At 46.8% G+C, this 21431-nt stretch overlaps 1 protein-coding gene across 1 annotated transcript in view; it reads right to left on the bottom strand.

Moving 5' to 3' along the window:
- The window catches only part of TRIM66 (tripartite motif containing 66), an 842425-nt gene extending 823510 nt beyond the window's left edge, over window positions 1-18915 (bottom strand). The window contains exon 1 of the mRNA XM_078680990.1: window positions 18649-18915. The gene's annotated coding sequence lies outside the window, so the exon portion shown is untranslated. The remainder of the gene's footprint in view (window positions 1-18648) is intronic.
- Window positions 18916-21431: the final 2516 nt, after the last annotated feature.

Below are 21431 nucleotides of genomic sequence, written 5' to 3'. Positions count from 1 at the left end.
CTAAGTGATATTTCAAGGGCTTGATACTGAGCTCGCCCCCTGACCAGAGTCCCAGGACCAGTGGACTCTATTGTGCCTTCCCTGACAAATTGCTGGGACTTGTCTGATCTCCCTGGGCCACTGGGGCCTCGCTGAAGTGTGCCTCGCTCACTCCCCTTGGCAGCTCGTGCCGGTCACCCATCCAAGCCTCGAGCCGCGCCGCTCTCCACTGAGCCGTGCCGCTTCGCTGGGCCGCCCGCATCCTGCCTCCCCCTCCTCTTCTGAGCTGCACACATTGGTCGCCCCAGAGAAACGCTTGTAGCTAGCCGGTCGCCCGCTCAAGCCTACTAAGGAGATCACTCGCATTATCCTGCGCAACCAGGACGGAAGGTACTGTCCGATAGGCTCTATGTTCTAAGTTCTAGGCCTACAAGTATTGTATTGTTACTTCTAAAAAGTGCTGATTCCTGACAGTGGTCCAGGTGGCCCTGTCTTGTACATATCCCTTGTAAATTCTGCCCGTGCCTGTTGGCACATTGTAAAGTGTGTGTTTTTATCTAATGTGTTTTGGTGTAATACAAAGGCTATTTTTACATATAACCTTGTGTGGAGTTTCCTTTGTGGTGGGCCTGGGTGTTGTTGCTGGGGTGCGTGCGCAAATACTTAACTCACATCGCCTCCAAGTTTAGCCTTGCTGCTTGCGCCACGTTACCTAGAGGGTGAGCAGGGGTTATCTTGGTGTGTAACTCCCTTGCCCTGACTTAGGAGTGGTGATCTCTGACTGACTTTGGCGCAAGCCCTGGCCAGCCAGGGATCCCATTTCTAACATTGGCGGCAAGCGGTGAGGATGAGGATTTGTGTTTGCGTTGTACCACAGTGGCAACTGGCCGCACTACAAAACTCTGCATTTTAGATAACCACATTTTGGGGATTATTTTGTTAAGGTTGCTGAAAATGTCATTTCTGTGGAAATGTTTTTCTTGTGCACTTTGGGTTAGGTGTCCCTAGCTCGGGAGGGTAGATCATCCCCCTAAGTGCAGTGTGTTTTCTGGATTCACCAGAAGGGTGGGATCCAGTGGTGGCAGCATAAGTGTGTCCAGTGCATGTGTCCCCCGTCCCTGTCCTGGAGTAATGGTACCTGTGTCAAGTGTGGTCAGGTTGAGAAGTCAGGGGTGGTAGAAACTGCCTTACCAGTCTGGGGAGGGGTGTGTGTGGATGAATGGTGTGTGGCACTGGACGTGTTTGTGAGTTCTCTGGATGGGGAGCTTGCTGAATGCTTGTGTACTCTTGTTTTGCTCAGATACCTAAGTCCTGTGTGTTGAACTTTTCCCAAGAACGTCTGCAGACAGTGGAGCCTGCTTTTTGATTTCTGTGGTCTGTTTAGAGACAGAATTTTGGAGTTGGTAATGTTCTGGGAGGAGGGAGACATAGGGGATGGAGTGATTCCAAAAGGAGTGTCTGAGGTGTCTTCCAGCCCAGCGTGGTGGAAGAGGTTCAGTGTAGCCCAGCTAGGTCTCGGTGTAGGGGCTCACGTTCTGTCTCAAGAGGAGAAGGAGTGGGTGGGACTGCATGTCTCCAGGTGCCCGAAACCCAGTGTCAGGGCCTGGAATGTTTCTGAAGGGAACATCAGGTTGGGGGCCTAGGCTGTACCAATAGGTCATTTGAGGAGGATCTTCCAGAGTGTCTGGAGAACGTGGAACCTCTGTAACCAGGGTTCCAGTAGTTCTGGTGTCTGGCAGTACCGCTCCAGGTGGGAGGGTGCAGAAGTCCAGATGGAGGGGTGCGAGGGGGATAGGTTCCCCAGTGGAAGAGCCAGTGGGTCAGGGGCCAGCCAGAAGGGTTGTGTCGCCAGGGAGTGACCATGGTGATGCCACTTCTGTCCTGAGTGTCAGGCAGACTTGTACACGACACATTAGTTGTGTCACCCTCAAAGAAGTCCTGGTGCGCCAGGCATCTGACCAAAGGGGTACTTCCCTCGGTTGGGGAGCCAGTAGCCGGTGTTTCCGGATCTGGACGTAAGGGGAACTGTACGTAGTGTCCTGAAGTACCAGAAGGAACTCCTGCCTGAAGAGAAGGAACCGGGTAAGCTGTATGGGGGATTGACCTGCAGTGGTTGCCTTGCTGCTGAAGGAGGAGAGAAAGTCTTAGATTTTTGTTTTCAACTTGTAGAAGTCCTGGTGCGCCAGGCATCTAACCAAAGGGTAGCGTCCCTAGGTTAGGGAGCCAGGTTCAGATGGTTGCCTGTCCTGGACGGCAGGGCGACTGTAGCCAGTGTCCTGGCCGGTTTGTCTTCTAGGGGTACCCCTGTGAACACAGGTGGGGCTCATCTTAAGTGAAGAGACCCTGTGTTTCCCAGAAGGGGTGGTAAAGGCCTAGCAGGGATCTTCAGGGTTCTTGGCTCAGTGTTGTGGTACTACCCTGAGAGCAGGTGGGGCCTACCTAAAGTGGAGGGACCCTGTTCGACAGTGGGAGGGTGCAGAGCTCTGGAAGGAGGTCAGAGGGAGTCTGACCCCTGTACATCCGGTGAATTTGAATCCCAGGTGGTAAACCAGTCAAGGGAGCTGTGACTCCGTCATTACCACCCTGGTGTCCTGTAGGCACCGCACTGAGCAACGTCCCTCTCGAGCAACGCCGCCTCTGCGCTCACCGACGTCGTCTCGACGCCGTCAACGAGCCATAGGCTGCACCGCAACTGGGGGGCACCGCAACGTGCAACGCCTCGCTACACCGTTCTTGTGGTGGTCTGACCGTGGTCACTGCTGCTGAGGAAGTAAGGTCCTAAACTGGTGGGAGAGTTGTGTTCTGGAGGGTGCTTCAGAAGTAGAGGTAGGGTGGGGCATTCTTGCCCGTGACCTCTGGTCAGCCTGAGGGTGCGGACCCTAGGTTGAAGGATCAGTGGTAGTTTGGAACTACACTGAGAAAGGAAGTGGAGAATGGCTATTGTAGGCCAGGGGTTACTACCCCCCACTCTGTGGATTGGCAAGGACCAGTGGTATCTGGGTGGCCTAGGGCCATGTCCTAGCCGTGGAAAGCTAAGGAGTACCAGTGGGGTAGCCTAGTTGGGCCTGTTTTTTTTTTAAGTATGTGCTTGGCTTATGGATCCACGTGGCGTAGAACCAGAGGGTGTCCCTGCAGTGCGGGCCCGCGTCCGTGTTCTATCGCCCCAAGCAGGGAAGTCCATCACAGTGGTGATTGGCCTACCTTGCGTTTTGGCTGGAAGGGGGTTGTGTTGGACTTGGCCCGTCTGGCAGGTTCACCCCTGAACTTTTTGCCTGGTGTTATTAAATAATGAATAGTGATGTCTTGGTTTCTGCGCACTTTCACTGTGTCCCAGTGGAAAGTGCGTGCGCACTCTGAGTGCGTGGAGTGAGATAGGGCTGCCCTCCCATAGGAATGCATGGGGAATGTGTGTGTCCCTGGTAGTTCCTGATGTGTGGGGAGTGCAGGCTCGAGTTTGGTATGTGTGAACTCGTGAGAATGAATGCTGCGCAATGGTATGTGCGGCTTGTATGTGTCTAGTAGGGAAGTACCACTTCTAGACATTGATGTATGTATGCAGTGAGGGTGCTGGAGCGTGATTGGCTGGAGCTGGCTGGCATGCCAGGCTCCAGGAAGTCTGGATGGGTCTGCCCGGTGGTGAGTGTGAGATTAGCATGCTGATGGCTGGGGAGGAGTGTACCTGTGTCCTGAATGAGGCTGGGTTTTCCGCAGACAATGCTGGCTCCGCCCCCCTGTGGTGTGACTGATGACCCAAGCCCTGCCAGTGAATAGAGAGGGTGGTTGAGCGCATCAATAGTGCTCACAGACCAGCTGCGACTGGTTCTGCCCCCACCCTGCCCAAAGACAAAGGATTTGTCTGTATAAAAGGAGGCTGTGACCTCTTATCAAATGTTCTTGTTCCCAACTTGAATCTTGCCAGGGGCGTGCTGCTGTTTGGGCTCAGGGGAAGGCTTGCCTCCCTGAGCCCTGCCCAGCCCCTGGACTGCTGAGATGCTGGATTGCTGAAGGACTTTGTTGCTCTTCGTGTTCTTAGCACTTGGGAGCGCTTCATTTCTGCCCTGGCGCTTGAGAGCGCTCTATTTTTCACTTATAGCGCTGGGAGCGCTATCCCTTGACCCCTAGCGCTTGAGAGCGCTTTTCATGTCCACAGCGCTTGGGAGCGCTGTTTTGTTCATAGCCGGAGCCCACCCGGCATTTGCCCGCAGATCGCATCCGAGCGAGTGCCTTCCTCGCTGCATATTTAAATTAGGGAGGGAGCCCACCCCTCGTGTGCCTTTAATTCACCGCCGCAGCCCAGGAGTTTGTTCAAGTCCCCGCCGGGCCGCCGCGCTGCCTGCGACGACCCGGAAGCGGTTGGGTCGCCGGCCAATCCCAGCGCAGCCCCAACCGGAAGTCCCGCCCCATCGCGGCGAGAGAGAGAGAAACTACTGCCCGAGGAGCCACGAAGGCTCCTGATTGAGTCCTGGTCCCGAGATGGGGGACCGGGTAAACAGCGGCAGGGCGCATGGGGAAGGCGGGGCTCTCATGTGGTGAGAGAGCCCCGCCACGTGCTACCGCCGCCCGAGAGAAAGAGCCGCAGCCGAGCACCGCCAGAACCGGTGAGTGTGTTGAGGGAGAGGAGGGGCATTGGGGCACATTGCCGGTGCCCGCCCCTCCCCTCCAGAGTGAGTCTCGTTGTGTTCAGAGGCCCGTGAGGCCTCCCCTGATGCCGAGTCTCCCGGGAGGGACTCCGCCTACCGCCAGTGTTGCTCTCGAGTCCCGAGAGGCTCCCCTGGGCCCCACATTGCTTCCGAGCCCTGAGAGGCTCCTTGCCCATCCCTGGCCAGATCGAGTCCCCAGAGGGGGGACTCCGCTTGCCCCCACATTGTTCTCGAGCCCTGAGAGGCTCCAACGTTGGCTGCAGTTCCTGGAGAGCCCGAGAGGCTCAGGGGGCATTCCAGTTCTTCGAGCCCACGAGGCTCCACGCCCACAGCTATTTTACGAGCCCAGAGAGGCTCTCCCTGTGCATATTTATTCCTCAGAGCCTGTGAGGCTCCCACGATGCCCCTCATCATCATCTACAGCTGCCCAGCACTTTGTGGGCAGCTGCTACGTTTAGGTCTTATTTACAACAAGGGGTGGTAATGGACAGAGTCTCTGAATTAAGCAGAATACTCTCACATAGTCAAGAGATCAGGGCTAGATCCAACACCATTTTTTAGCTCATTGCACCATCCCAGTTTCAGAACCTGGCTGTATGCAAATTAGTCTGTCCCTGTCCCAGTGCATCATGGGAACAGGGCAGACCAGACTACAAAAGCCAATTCTTACACTGGGAAGGAAACAAGCTTCCGGGGACCGGTTTCTGGCATTTCAGCCGTCTTCGGCCCGGCTTGCTTGAATCCTGATGGTGCAATGAGCAAGGGACTCACATCTGAGTATACCCTTCCACGCTTAGGGTGGACAAAATTATTTACAACAAGGGGTGGTAATGGACAGAGTCTCTGAATTAAGCAGAATACTCTCACCCAGTCAAGAGATCAGGGCTAGATCCAACACCGTTTTTTAGCTCATTGCACCATCCCAGTTTCAGAACCTGGCTGTATGCAAATTAGTCTGTCCCTGTCCCAGTGCATCATGGGAACAGGGCAGACCAGACTACAAAAGCCAATTCTTACACTGGGAAGGAAACAAGCTTCCGGGGACCGGTTTCTGGCATTTCAGCCGTCTTCGGCCCGGCTTGCTTGAATCCTGATGGTGCAATGAGCAAGGGACTCACAGCTGAGTATACCCTTCCACGCTTAGGGTGGACAAAATTATTTACAACAAGGGGTGGTAATGGACAGAGTCTCTGAATTAAGCAGAATACTCTCACCCAGTCAAGAGATCAGGGCTAGATCCAACACCGTTTTTTAGCTCATTGCACCATCCCAGTTTCAGAACCTGGCTGTATGCAAATTAGTCTGTCCCTGTCCCAGTGCATCATGGGAACAGGGCAGACCAGACTACAAAAGCCAATTCTTACACTGGGAAGGAAACAAGCTTCCGGGGACCGGTTTCTGGCATTTCAGCCGTCTTCGGCCCGGCTTGCTTGAATCCTGATGGTGCAATGAGCAAGGGACTCACCTCTGAGTATACCCTTCCACGCTTAGGGTGGACAAAATTATTTACAACAAGGGGTGGTAATGGACAGAGTCTCTGAATTAAGCAGAATACTCTCACCCAGTCAAGAGATCAGGGCTAGATCCAACACCGTTTTTTAGCTCATTGCACCATCCCAGTTTCAGAACCTGGCTGTATGCAAATTAGTCTGTCCCTGTCCCAGTGCATCATGGGAACAGGGCAGACCAGACTACAAAAGCCAATTCTTACACTGGGAAGGAAACAAGCTTCCGGGGACCGGTTTCTGGCATTTCAGCCGTCTTCGGCCCGGCTTGCTTGAATCCTGATGGTGCAATGAGCAAGGGACTCACATCTAAGTATACCCTTCCACGCTTAGGGTGGACAAAATTATTTACAACAAGGGGTGGTAATGGACAGAGTCTCTGAATTAAGCAGAATACTCTCACCCAGTCAAGAGATCAGGGCTAGATCCAACACCGTTTTTTAGAACATTGCACCATCCCAGTTTCAGAACCTGGCTGTATGCAAATTAGTCTGTCCCTGTCCCAGTGCATCATGGGAACAGGGCAGACCAGACTACAAAAGCCAATTCTTACACTGGGAAGGAAACAAGCTTACGGGGACCGGTTTCTGGCATTTCAGCCGTCTTCGGCCCGGCTTGCTTGAATCCTGATGGTGCAATGAGCAAGGGACTCACATCTGAGTATACCCTTCCACGCTTAGGGTGGACAAAATTATTTACAACAAGGGGTGGTAATGGACAGAGTCTCTGAATTAAGCAGAATACTCTCACCCAGTCAAGAGATCAGGGCTAGATCCAACACCGTTTTTTAGCTCATTGCACCATCCCAGTTTCAGAACCTGGCTGTATGCAAATTAGTCTGTCCCTGTCCCAGTGCATCATGGGAACAGGGCAGACCAGACTACAAAAGCCAATTCTTACACTGGGAAGGAAACAAGCTTCCGGGGACCGGTTTCTGGCATTTCAGCCGTCTTCGGCCCGGCTTGCTTGAATCCTGATGGTGCAATGAGCAAGGGACTCACATCTGAGTATACCCTTCCACGCTTAGGGTGGACAAAATTATTTACAACAAGGGGTGGTAATGGACAGAGTCTCTGAATTAAGCAGAATACTCTCACCCAGTCAAGAGATCAGGGCTAGATCCAACACCGTTTTTTAGCTCATTGCACCATCCCAGTTTCAGAACCTGGCTGTATGCAAATTAGTCTGTCCCTGTCCCAGTGCATCATGGGAACAGGGCAGACCAGACTACAAAAGCCAATTCTTACACTGGGAAGGAAACAAGCTTCCGGGGACCGGTTTCTGGCATTTCAGCCGTCTTCGGCCCGGCTTGCTTGAATCCTGATGGTGCAATGAGCAAGGGACTCACATCTGAGTATACCCTTCCACGCTTAGGGTGGACAAAATTATTTACAACAAGGGGTGGTAATGGACAGAGTCTCTGAATTAAGCAGAATACTCTCAACCAGTCAAGAGATCAATGCTAGATTCAACACCGTTTTTTAGCTCATTGCACCATCCCAGTTTCAGAACCTGGCTGTATGCAAATTAGTCTGTCCCTGTCCCAGTGCATCATGGGAACAGGGCAGACCAGACTACAAAAGCCAATTCTTACACTGGGAAGGAAACAAGCTTCCGGGGACCGGTTTCTGGCATTTCAGCCGTCTTCGGCCCGGCTTGCTTGAATCCTGATGGTGCAATGAGCCAGGTTCTGAACTGGGATGGTGCAGTGAGCTAAAAAACGGTGATGGATCAAGCCCTGATCTGTTGACTGGGTAGGAGTGTTCTGATTAACTCAGATACTCTGTCCATCACCACCCCCTTTTTGTAATTATTTTGGCCACCATGAGTGTGGAAGGGTATGCTCAGACATGAGTCCCTTGCTCATTGCACCATCAGGATTCAAGCAAGCCGGGCCGAAGACGGCTGTAATGCCAGAAACCGGTCCCCGGAAGCTTGTTTCCTTTCCAGTGAAGAATTGGCTTGGTAGTTTGGTCTGCCCTGTTCCCATGATGCACTGGGCCAGGGACAGACTAATTTGCATATAGCCAGGTTCTGAACTGGGATGGTGCAGTGAGCTAAAAAACGGTGATGGATCAAGCCCTGATCTGTTGACTGGGTAGGAGTGTTCTGATTAACTCAGATACTCTGTCCATCACCACCCCCTTTTTGTAATTATTTTGGCCACCATGAGTGTGGAAGGGTATGCTCAGACATGAGTCCCTTGCTCATTGCACCATCAGGATTCAAGCAAGCCGGGCCGAAGACGGCTGTAATGCCAGAAACCGGTCCCCGGAAGCTTGTTTCCTTTCCAGTGAAGAATTGGCTTGGTAGTTTGGTCTGCCCTGTTCCCATGATGCACTGGGCCAGGGACAGACTAATTTGCATATAGCCAGGTTCTGAACTGGGATGGTGCAGTGAGCTAAAAAACGGTGATGGATCAAGCCCTGATCTGTTGACTGGGTAGGAGTGTTCTGATTAACTCAGATACTCTGTCCATCACCACCCCCTTTTTGTAATTATTTTGGCCACCATGAGTGTGGAAGGGTATGCTCAGACATGAGTCCCTTGCTCATTGCACCATCAGGATTCAAGCAAGCCGGGCCGAAGACGGCTGTAATGCCAGAAACCGGTCCCCGGAAGCTTGTTTCCTTTCCAGTGAAGAATTGGCTTGGTAGTTTGGTCTGCCCTGTTCCCATGATGCACTGGGCCAGGGACAGACTAATTTGCATATAGCCAGGTTCTGAACTGGGATGGTGCAGTGAGCTAAAAAACGGTGATGGATCAAGCCCTGATCTGTTGACTGGGTAGGAGTGTTCTGATTAACTCAGATACTCTGTCCATCACCACCCCCTTTTTGTAATTATTTTGGCCACCAGGAGTGTGGAAGGGTATGCTCAGACATGAGTCCCTTGCTCATTGCACCATCAGGATTCAAGCAAGCCGGGCCGAAGACGGCTGTAATGCCAGAAACCGGTCGCCGGAAGCTTGTTTCCTTTCCAGTGAAGAATTGGTATGGTAGTTTGGTCTGCCCTGTTCCCATGATGCACTGGGCCAGGGACAGACTAATTTGCATATAGCCAGGTTCTGAACTGGGATGGTGCAGTGAGCTAAAAAACGGTGATGGATCAAGCCCTGATCTGTTGACTGGGTAGGAGTGTTCTGATTAACTCAGATACTCTGTCCATCACCACCCCCTTTTTGTAATTATTTTGGCCACCATGAGTGTGGAAGGGTATGCTCAGACATGAGTCCCTTGCTCATTGCACCATCAGGATTCAAGCAAGCCGGGCCGAAGACGGCTGTAATGCCAGAAACCGGTCCCCGGAAGCTTGTTTCCTTTCCAGTGAAGAATTGGCTTGGTAGTTTGGTCTGCCCTGTTCCCATGATGCACTGGGCCAGGGACAGACTAATTTGCATATAGCCAGGTTCTGAACTGGGATGGTGCAGTGAGCTAAAAAACGGTGATGGATCAAGCCCTGATCTGTTGACTGGGTAGGAGTGTTCTGATTAACTCAGATACTCTGTCCATCACCACCCCCTTTTTGTAATTATTTTGGCCACCATGAGTGTGGAAGGGTATGCTCAGACATGAGTCCCTTGCTCATTGCACCATCAGGATTCAAGCAAGCCGGGCCGAAGACGGCTGTAATGCCAGAAACCGGTCCCCGGAAGCTTGTTTCCTTTCCAGTGAAGAATTGGCTTGGTAGTTTGGTCTGCCCTGTTCCCATGATGCACTGGGCCAGGGACAGACTAATTTGCATATAGCCAGGTTCTGAACTGGGATGGTGCAGTGAGCTAAAAAACGGTGATGGATCAAGCCCTGATCTGTTGACTGGGTAGGAGTGTTCTGATTAACTCAGATACCCTGTCCATCACCACCCCCTTTTTGTAATTATTTTGGCCACCATGAGTGTGGAAGGGTATGCTCAGACATGAGTCCCTTGCTCATTGCACCATCAGGATTCAAGCAAGCCGGGCCGAAGACGGCTGTAATGCCAGAAACCGGTCCCCGGAAGCTTGTTTCCTTTCCAGTGAAGAATTGGCTTGGTAGTTTGGTCTGCCCTGTTCCCATGATGCACTGGGCCAGGGACAGACTAATTTGCATATAGCCAGGTTCTGAACTGGGATGGTGCAGTGAGCTAAAAAACGGTGATGGATCAAGCCCTGATCTGTTGACTGGGTAGGAGTGTTCTGATTAACTCAGATACCCTGTCCATCACCACCCCCTTTTTGTAATTATTTTGGCCACCATGAGTGTGGAAGGGTATGCTCAGACATGAGTCCCTTGCTCATTGCACCATCAGGATTCAAGCAAGCCGGGCCGAAGACGGCTGTAATGCCAGAAACCGGTCCCCGGAAGCTTGTTTCCTTTCCAGTGAAGAATTGGCTTGGTAGTTTGGTCTGCCCTGTTCCCATGATGCACTGGGCCAGGGACAGACTAATTTGCATATAGCCAGGTTCTGAACTGGGATGGTGCAGTGAGCTAAAAAACGGTGATGGATCAAGCCCTGATCTGTTGACTGGGTAGGAGTGTTCTGATTAACTCAGATACTCTGTCCATCACCACCCCCTTTTTGTAATTATTTTGGCCACCATGAGTGTGGAAGGGTATGCTCAGACATGAGTCCCTTGCTCATTGCACCATCAGGATTCAAGCAAGCCGGGCCGAAGACGGCTGTAATGCCAGAAACCGGTCCCCGGAAGCTTGTTTCCTTTCCAGTGAAGAATTGGCTTGGTAGTTTGGTCTGCCCTGTTCCCATGATGCACTGGGCCAGGGACAGACTAATTTGCATATAGCCAGGTTCTGAACTGGGATGGTGCAGTGAGCTAAAAAACGGTGATGGATCAAGCCCTGATCTTTTGACTGGGTAGGAGTGTTCTGATTAACTCAGATACTCTGTCCATCACCACCCCTTTTTGTAATTACGTTTAGGTCTTGGCGCAGTGGCGCAACCTGGACCCTGGACTTTGATGTAAGTTCATGTTAATGTGATTTATGCGAAGTGTTCTTTGCTGCACCTCTGAATGTGTTGTAGATGCATCATGTGCCTTGTCCTTACACCGCTGAATGTAGGTTCTGCATCATGTGTTTTCCTCCCCTACACCGCTGAATGTATAATGATGCATCATGTGTAATGTGCCTATGCCCCTACTTGTATGGTGATACTTAGGTGGTTGTTCCTGCTAGTACAGGTGGTGCTAGTGAGGTCCTGGTTCCCTGCGTGACCTGTTCCTAAGGTGGTTAGGATTGCGTAGGTGGTACTTACCGGTTACCAGTGGGTACTGGTTGTGTGCTTTATGTCCTATTTTGTGTTACAGTGATTTTCTGTTATGTTCTAAGTGATATTTCAAGGGCTTGATACTGACCTCGCCCCCTGACCAGAGTCCCAGGACCAGTGGACTCTATTGTGCCTTCCGTGACAAATTGCTGGGACTTGTCTGATCTCCCTGGGCCACGGGGGCCTCGCTGAAGTGTGCCTCGCTCACTCCCCTTGGCAGCTCGTGCCGGCCGCCCGTCCAAGCCTCGAGCCGCGCCGCTCTCCCCTGAGCCGCGCCGCTTCGCTGGGCCGCCCGCATCCTGCCTTCCCCTCCTCTTCTGAGCCGCACACATTGGTCGCCCCAGAGAAACGCTTGTAGCTAGCCGGTCGCCCGCTCAAGCCTACTAAGGAGATCACTCGCATTATCCTGCGCAACCAGGACAGAAGGTACTGTCCGATAGGCTCTATGTTCTAAGTTCTAGGCCTCAAGTATTGTATTGTTACTACTAAAAAGTGCTGATTCCTGACAGTGGTCCAGGTGGCCCTGTCTTGTACATATCCCCTGTAAATTCTGCCCGTGCCTGTTGGCACATTGTAAAGTGTGTGTTTTTATCTAATGTGTTTTGGTATAATACAAAGGCTATTTTTACATATAACCTTGTGTGGAGTTTCCTTTGTGGTGGGCCTGGGTGTTGTTGCTGGGGTGCGTGCGCAAATACTTAACTCACAACGCCTCCAAGTTTAGCCTTGCTGCTCGCGCCACGTTACCCAGAGGGTGAGCAGGGGTTATCTTGGCGTGTAACTCCCTTGCCCTGACTTAGGAGTGGTGGTCTCTGACTGACTTTGGCGAAAGCCCTGGCCAGCCAGGGATCCCATTTCTAACAGTTACCTCTTTAAAACAGTGCTCTCCAGAGTCTAGAGCTGTGGGGCAAGAATACTGCAGATTCACTGTAGTTTACTAACCAATTAGAAGCAAACTACTCACCTAATAGAAGCAAACTACCTTTCACTGGCAGCACATCACTACCGTACCAAATCAGTCTTCGGTCTGTAATATAGAAAAGTATTGAAAGTGCAGCAAAGCCATATTTGATACAGACAATGCCCTATGCAAAAGTTGAATAACAAGAACAGGAAGCCCAACAGTATTTCCATCTATATCATCTGGGAATGGAAAGAAGTCCCCTTTCACCTACGACATGCCATTATAAAATAATGCATGGCCATAGGTAGAATCAGTGACTACATGTATTTCTGTTGCAAAGGATAGAACACTATTTTGAGAATAACCGTCATGGAAACTCACACACAACAAATAAGGCAAATGGATGTCATCATGGATGAATAACGAAATAAAAAGGATAAAAGCATAATTGGGGAAACATCCTTTACAACGCAACTTTTACCACGCAGTGCCTTTACGACGCAACTTTTCCAACGCAAACCATTACAACACATTGCGCTGGGGGGCGCTCTGGGATAGGGAATAAGTTTAATTTACTATCCAACACCTTCCCTAGTGTCCACGGGGACTGGAGTTGGAGTATTAAATTAAACTATTCACTATCCAGCATCCCAAAGCGCTATGCGTTGTAAAGGTTTGCGTTGTAAAAACCGCGTTGTAGAGGCATGCGTGGTAAAAGCATGCATTGTAATGTCATACATCCGCATAATTGTGTACCATTCAAATCCAATGTTACTAACTGAAAAGCAATGAATACAAAGAAAAACACACTGAAAGATTCAAAAGGTTTAATCCTCCATCTAAAAAGCAAAAAGAGCAGATCACTTAAACAGTATTTCTGACACCAAGTCCCTCAAAAATGAACTTCACAAAATGGGTCGAGCAAGCACATCTGTTACATCACCTTAATCACAAATATTCTGTAACATAATGGCTGATCACTTTATTACCAAAGTAAAAACGTCAGAGCAATACCCACTAAACAATCCAAGCAGCTTCAAATGGGAACACCAAGATACTGAGAACACTCCAAAAAGATTTACTCTAAATTCTTTTCAGAAACGGATTGGTGATGGAGTAAGATTTTGTACGTAAGAAACTTGCTCGGATGCAATCCTCTCAAATAACATGTAATAATGTGACCAATAATTGCATTACACTTCACTTTACATATTCTAAGGGAAGCTTGACAATGTGTTTTTACTAACAAGTAATCCGAGTGGCTTAAAATGGCTGCCGAAAACGCGGGAATATTCTGCGCATGTGTCTACTGCATCTACGTAGTATCACGTCTTTTGCTTTGGTGGGAAATCTTTGCAGCTGCGCTGTAGTATTTAAGACGGCCGCTTGAACCTCACTTGCTAATGCACATACAATGCTTAAACTAAAACTTACATGTCTTACTAAACTGCTAATGCAATAGTTAAAATAAACGAAAAGGATTAGAGTAGGAATAAGTGGTATACAGTGCATTCATTTATTTTCGTATTCTAACATGTTTTTCTTTGACTATATTATTAGTTCGTATTTTGGGTCTGAAGGGTGACTGAAATCTCCATCTTGCATGGTTATGCGCAAACTCCTCAGTGTGACATTGAAACCCAGCCAAGGACACTTTAACAAGAGAAGTGCCAGGGAACACTACCTCTTGACCTGGAGAGGGGAAGGAGAAGAAGTAAAAAATGTTATACATTGTAGTTGAAATTACTATGAAATGTGGTTGGGAAATAAAGCATGGGAAAGTAAAATTAAGGGGAGGAATATTTAACAATGAACTAAAGAGATGACATTACATTAGTATGGTGTGATGACCTCTGCCCATCCCATTGTCCAATCAGAAGTAGGGGATTCACAAATATTTAAACATTGGGGGGTGGTAAATACACTTAGAATGGTATAATTAAGGTAGGCTCAGGCTGTTAGATTGTCAGACTTGTCACCGACCTGTCACAGAGCCATCACTGAAGCAGATGACGGAGGATGCCATGGAGGTCAGAGACAATGCTCGAGCACTCTGAAAGAAGAATCGAGAGAGGAGAGGAGAGAGAGAAGAGTCGGAAATCTTGCTGAAGAAGAAGAATCTGTCCATCCAGGGGTAAAATTCGGGGAGAATAGTACCAGAGAGGGGTGCAACGCTGGCGTTGCACTTAGAAGAAGTTACTTGTCCTGTCTAGAACCTGTCTTGAACTATTGGCTCCTGACTACTTGGGAGTCCCTTTCCCAGCTCCTTGGCCAGGGGTTGGTCCTCACACCATTCTAGGTAAATATAATTATGTGTGGTATGTCCTTGTACTGTTTCCTTTTCCACCCATCCCAGGTACCAACGTCATGAGATGTTTATTAAGTTTTATGTTTTACTTTTTGATAATTTTCCTTAAAGAAGTAGGTGTTTGATATGTATTGTTATCGGACTCACAAAATTATTGCAAAAATGAAGTTTTAAAACTCTCTCAAGTGTGTGGTTATTTTCAATGAAGTAAAGGTAAATGTCATTTCTACCTATTCTGCTAACAACCGGATCTATTGACCAGAGGAAATTGAGAATTAAGGTGATAAGGGTTGGTAAGAAATCGTGTAAAGGTAAAATTTATCACAAGGAAATATAAAGTCCTGATCATCCGCAGTGATTATCAGCTTATGTATGAATGTTTATGGGCCCAGTTGAGTATGGTATTTTATGAGTAACCCAAGCTGGTAATCACGCTGCATCATTGGCAGGGAATTCCATGATATGATAAAAGCCAGTAGACCTGTCAGCTTGTCGTCACACCCTCATCTGACTCAACTTTTAAAGACAATACTACTACTAACTTTGGCTCCATTTTCAACAACCAATATACACAGCAACTCCTTAAGAACAAGTACATTTCCAATAGAACTCAAAATATGTTATATACAACAATTCATTAAGGAAAATACCCTGGCCCTAACAACTACAATTCCATTCTCAAACAGTCTGTTCTTTGACAACGAATCGAAAAGCAGATCTCTTGCTGCTGTCACACCCAGACGGAAATTTCTTAGCTTTTGACCAACAAACAGGCTTCCATCCAGGCAGGTATATTTAATTGGCCTTGATTAGGGATGGCCTGAAAATTATGGCAAATAGAAATAGGGTAGCAGCACTATGACTCCTTGGCCTATCAGCAGCCTTTGACACTGTCGATCAAGAAACATTCTCAGATGGATGGAAAGAAATTGGTATTGAAGGAAACATCACTGGATCTCCTCCTACCCTATGGGCAGAATAAGCATCATATCTATATCTCGTTCACCTCTACAACATTCAGCATCGAGGTAGATGAACCTCTGCAATCAATAATTTCACGACTTTTTTCAGCATTACATTGGTCCACTTCTTGAACTCATAAAATCATTTTGCCCCACATTCTATAACTACATTGATGATACCCAGATAATCCTCAAATTTAAAAAAAAAAACCTAAGGAGCTTGAATTTTCTTAAATATTTCATTGCCTCACTGCTGTTGACCAATGGAGGACATCGACTGACCTTAAACATCAAAGACTGAGATGCTGAGAGTGGAGTTTGGCCCAAAGAATTTGAAAAAACACTAATAACATAAAAAGAAGTAAGAAACCCCTGAGCTATCGTGGACATAGCCCTCCCTATGAACCTTCCAGTTAATCAAGTAACAAAATCTCCATTTCGTACCATGTGGATACTATAGCACATTTTTCTGCATCTGGTATTCCCTTAGAGGTTCCAAGCAATTACATCCCTCATCATATAGAGACTTGATTATTTAAATTGCTTGTACAATAGAATACCACCATCACTTATGAGATGCCTCCAAATAATCCACAATGCAGTGACAAAACAACTCCTATACATAAAGCTACAAAACCACATCTCTACTGTGTTAAAGACCCTTCACTAGGTCTCTGTTGCTAGAGGAATTATTTTTTAATTATTCTTCATTACATATACGGCATACATGGAAAGGTGCCCTTTTCATACTGAGGAAGCTAAATAGATACTATCAGAAAAGACATTACATTGCAGACTAGCACTCCAATTAATATATTTACCTTACAGGAAAAGTACAAATTACGGCACATGCTTCTCCACCCACACAGCTAAATTATTAAATACACTTGAATCAAGAATAAGAGCCACCATAATCACATAAAATTCAGGATGATGGTTAAGAACTGGATTGTCTTTTTGCACCTGGATTTACTGAAGGCAATATACCAGTACTAATCTTCTTCCTATCTTAAAGATAGGAAATACAGAATCCGGTTTAGAACAAGGAAAATACCAAACACGCTAAACTAAGTGAAAATGATAACTCTCCAGCTTCAATCAGAAGAGATGGAAACACTACAAGAAACTCATTCTCAACATGAACACCAACATAAGCAGAAATAAATGAAAATAATTTAATTATTCAATAGGCACAAGTAAATAACAAAATGATATCAAATTACTATCCCGGAGAATACTACTGTTTGATACCAATAAACATTTCTTAAAGCGATCCCAGAAATTAAAAAATCATTATTACATAATTTTATACCTTGTATGGCCCCTCAATGTCACCTATAAATGAGGTTCTACTAGAATATGCTTGAACTTCAAATGTGATTTTGCTGTCCAATTAAACACACATCTGTCTTTTTGTTAATCAGGCTAGCATCATTCTGTATATTTTAATGAAATTACAAATCAAAGAAAATTCAGATTGTTGATATCCTTCCCTTGTACACCAAGGCATGGTTATCCAACAGCTTATCAAACACACAAAGCGTGAAGGAACCAATGCTTGCAATTTGTCTAAGCGCTGACAATTGCTCAGGTAGCAGTCCAACCCATTATTCTTTTGTCCACCATTTAAGCCATATGCAAATCAATCTTGATCTTGCTCCAGGAACAGCCCAGTTTAAACGACCAGGTCCTCCCTGAACTGGAACTCAAGCAACCGAAGATCTGTTTCACCTTGATTGGGGATTATCAGTTGTGTACAGTGTGGTTCTAGTGACACAGTGAGCACAGGACCCCTGTCTGGGCATACCATTATCACCCAGGGTGGTACATCAAGCATTCCATTCACCTCCTTGTTGCTGTTGCACTTTACACCCTAAATGAGATGGGTATGCCCAAATGTGGGATCCATGCTTACTGTACCATAGGATTCAATCCATACATCACTGACGAGACCTAAGTAGCTGGAATCTAGTCGGGGGTTAATTGTAATCCTTCTGGAGGGAATACCTAGGATGGACTGTTCCCATAAGGAGGAGGAGGATCGGTACTGATTTGCAAAAGGTGGGGATTTGTCTAGAGTGGCATGGAATGCAGCCCAAAGCGATTGCCAGTGGCTGAGATTAATTCAAGCATTCTATTCATCACCTTGTTGACGAAACAGCTTATACACTTTGAATAAAGTTACTTAAAAGATAAGCATTGACTGTATTGTGTATGATTTAATGTGTTAACATCACTACTTTAACATTAGGCAATCATTTCATAAACCATTTTAAAAAATCGTAAATCCTTATATCACTTGAGTGGGTTTCTAGATATTGGTGTTCACAAAAATCCCTGGGTCTCCTCATGGAAATATAATTGTACATTAACACAATTTTTCTTGGTGTTTAAATATCTTCCTCTAGTAATCCCTTACACATATATGATTTTTTGGTGAATTGCTCCACCCTAATGGTACGTTCATGCCAACTCTTTTTTTTGGTAAACTCATTGTGTAATTGTGGCAAAGGCAATTATTGGGAAACTAAGTGAATGCCCACTACCTACACTGGATACTACTGCCATTTGTTTGGGAATGTTCATGTACCCACACTGAAACTTAAGACTATAGAAACCTGGCACAATGGCATATTTTCTATGCTTTCAAGATCCAATAAGAAACTTGGACTTAAGCCTGCAGATGGCATTTTTAGCACACCCATGTTGAACTTGGGTGCACAAAGAAATTGTAAATCATGTGGATGTTTAAGTGGCGTCTATATTGAGCACGACAACCGAAAACTCTCCCACTTTGGAAAACAGAAGAACCACAATTAGCCTGCAAAGATTCCAACTATATGCCAATGTTGTCTATACGACGAATCCAATGGGCATCACAACCAACGTCAGCCATTCCTAATACAGTATACTTTTACACAAATGAATGCTGAGAAAATATGAAATTACCTACAAAAAATTACAATTCTGGCTACTACAACATGATTCCTATTGGATCCAACCCAAACACTTTGACAAAGGTAGAAGCGACGGCCAGAGTCAACCTATTACAGCAAATTATTATGCTTTGTTTCTGATTTGTACCATACCCTCCTGCGGGACGTCTCGCTCCAGCGAGAGGCACTGGTGTCCCTGGACCAGCCCCAGCAGACACTCCTTGCAGAACGAGTGAAGGCAGGGCAGCAGGCTCGGCTCCCTCCCTCTCATCTTCTGGCTGCATACGAAACACGTTTGCAAGAAATCAAAATCCTCCCCGCCAAGCGGTGGAAACATCTTCAGCGAGGCGCTAACCGGTGCTTTGCAGCCAGGACTGTGACGTTCGTGCTGCGTCAGCACCTGGTTTCTTCTGCCCTTCGACTGTGACAAGAGCAGTACAGTATTCTCATGAAGACAGAAATAAGGCCAAACTGAGAGTCGCCACTTACAAAACTAACCACTTTTGCTCAGTCAAATTGTGGCAACACAACACGCCAACGCAGTGGTGAGCTGAAGTGTAAATGAGAAAATACGGAAGCAGCACTCTACTTTTTTAGCTCATATATGTAGCATCTGCACAGTCTGGACGCAGCAACACGATGCTTTGAAAGTTAACAGCTGCATTCTGACAGTGACACTTGCTAACAACACTTCCTGTCTGGGGAAGAAAAATAAGTAAGTTTGCATGTTCGGCAAAGCACCTCTGAAAAGCTAAAGCATCACCCTGGTGAAAATGCACCTACGTGTACTAGAATGCTGTAATGTAGTGTGTGTGGCCAGGTATGTGATTTGATTCTAATCTGGAGCGTTTTACCTGGCAGGTCGAGCCCTTTGGGGTGAGCAGCAACACCACACACCCAGCATAATTCAGCCCTAACAACTAATTCGATGCTCTTTAACACTGCACTGCTTAACAAATGTGTAGGTCCCACATCTGCTCACATTTTCAACCATTCGATATAAATGTATATTTCTGGGAGAATCCAAAAATAACTTTCAGGTTAAGGCTACGAAATCAATAAATGTGAGAGGTTTGTAACCCAACACCACTAAACTATTTCGCACCAAATTTGGGGAAAGAAATTGGTTTGCTGACTCAGCATTAGCTTACAATAGAGTCGTCGTTCATAAATATGAAAGCACAGAAGAATTGCTTTGCTCCAGTGAAGACAATGAAGTACCAAGGTCCAATAATGGCTGGTATATACTTTCTGCTCCAACATTTCAAAATGTAAGTTAGAAAAAGTTTACTCTCAGTAGGTGGACTATTCTAATAGCAATATCTTCTGCCTAAGGTAACAGTTGCTAAAGGCTCTCTGCTTCACTATAAGACCATTGCATGCAGCGTGGGCCTTAAAACGAGAGTAGAGGGATTTTAGCGCGACCCATGTAGCCCTTGGCAGCAGGCTACAAACCTTTCCCACTAGCCTTCCACAAAGAGCTCCCAGCACACAGACATACACTGTGCAGCTAAATCTTGATTGATTGAATCAGCAGGACTCCACCTCCACAAAGTGGCAGACTGACATTTAAAGTTCTGATCCTGATTGTCTTGGGTGATGACAAATACTGCCTGACCTCCAATTATAAAGAACGGAGTCAGACAAAGTTGTGGAAGAAATAATAGAGCGTTCGTGGTAGCATTGCTTTGGTGATACCATTTGTCTGTGGACTTGCCAATGTGTAAACGTTTCTGCAATTTAGTAGTAACAAATCTCATATAAATTCTTGTAATTTCAATAAACCTTTGAAGTCCTTAGATATTCTATCAACCCCTTATTCCTGGGAATAAAACTTCAGATGTGTTTAGTTTGCTGACTTTAGGAGGAGAAAATGTTGTTGTGCCACTAGCTAACGCCGGGAAACATCCTTTACGACGCAACTTTTACCACGCAGTGCCTTTACAACGCAGGTTTTTCAACGCAAGTCATTACAACGAATTGCGCTGGGGGGGCGCTCTAGGATAGGTAATGGTTTAATTTACTATCCAACACCTTCCCTACTATCCACGGGGACTGGAGTTGGAATAGTAAATTAAACTATTCACTATCCAGCACCCCCCAACGCAAGTCGTTGTAACAACTTGCGTTGTAAATCCTGCGTTGTAAAGGCATGCGTAGTAAAAGCATGCGTTGTAACAACGTACATCCGCTAACTCCATATACTAGTTGTGCAGATTTATAAAATGTTATTAGGAAGCTGGAGATTAGTATACTATATCAGCTATTTCGAAAGAAATTATGCTATTTTCTAAATCATTTGTACACTGATTTACACTCACCAACATCATGAACTACACCAAAATTGAATCCTCAAAATTTCAGTGTGCTCCAAGCATGTTACATGTTCTAAGAAGCACTAATAATATAACAAGTCTCATCCATGACAAAAACTAAAGTGCGATGGTGACCATTTCCAGTTGTGGGCCGATGGCCAGATGCGGATGAGGTACTACACCGTTATGCTTTTGATTCAGCTTCCTTTACATAGTGCATCAAACCAGAACTGGGTCAGTTGGCAAGTCAGGCTGGCACAGACACCACATTCCTTTGTAGCCATGAGCCCGATGGACTGGTCTATAAAAAACAGCACACTTGCCAACCTTCTGCTTGTCATGCCCATCTTTAAACAGGAGGATAGAGGAGATAAATGTTCTTCTATGCAAGAAAGTAAATTGTGAAACATATCTACCTCACACTAGTTTGCTTAACTCCACCCCTTCTAAAAAACCTCAGAAACAGTCCTCTTTATCAGTCTTGCAATCATTCGAACCAATGTAAGCAAATAACACAATATCTTGAGCAAGCATAACTTAAAGTGGCACGAGGTATAAAAACAGTAAGGATGGAATGATCTAACAAAAGAGAATCCAGTTAAAAACTAGCTTGATGTAACC

This window comes from Lissotriton helveticus, chromosome 3_1, assembly GCF_964261635.1.
Source record: "Lissotriton helveticus chromosome 3_1, aLisHel1.1, whole genome shotgun sequence".
In the NCBI taxonomy this organism is placed as follows: domain Eukaryota; kingdom Metazoa; phylum Chordata; class Amphibia; order Caudata; family Salamandridae; genus Lissotriton; species Lissotriton helveticus.
Note: the sequence above shows the minus strand (reverse complement) of the source record. Positions and strands in the feature narration are given on the sequence as shown.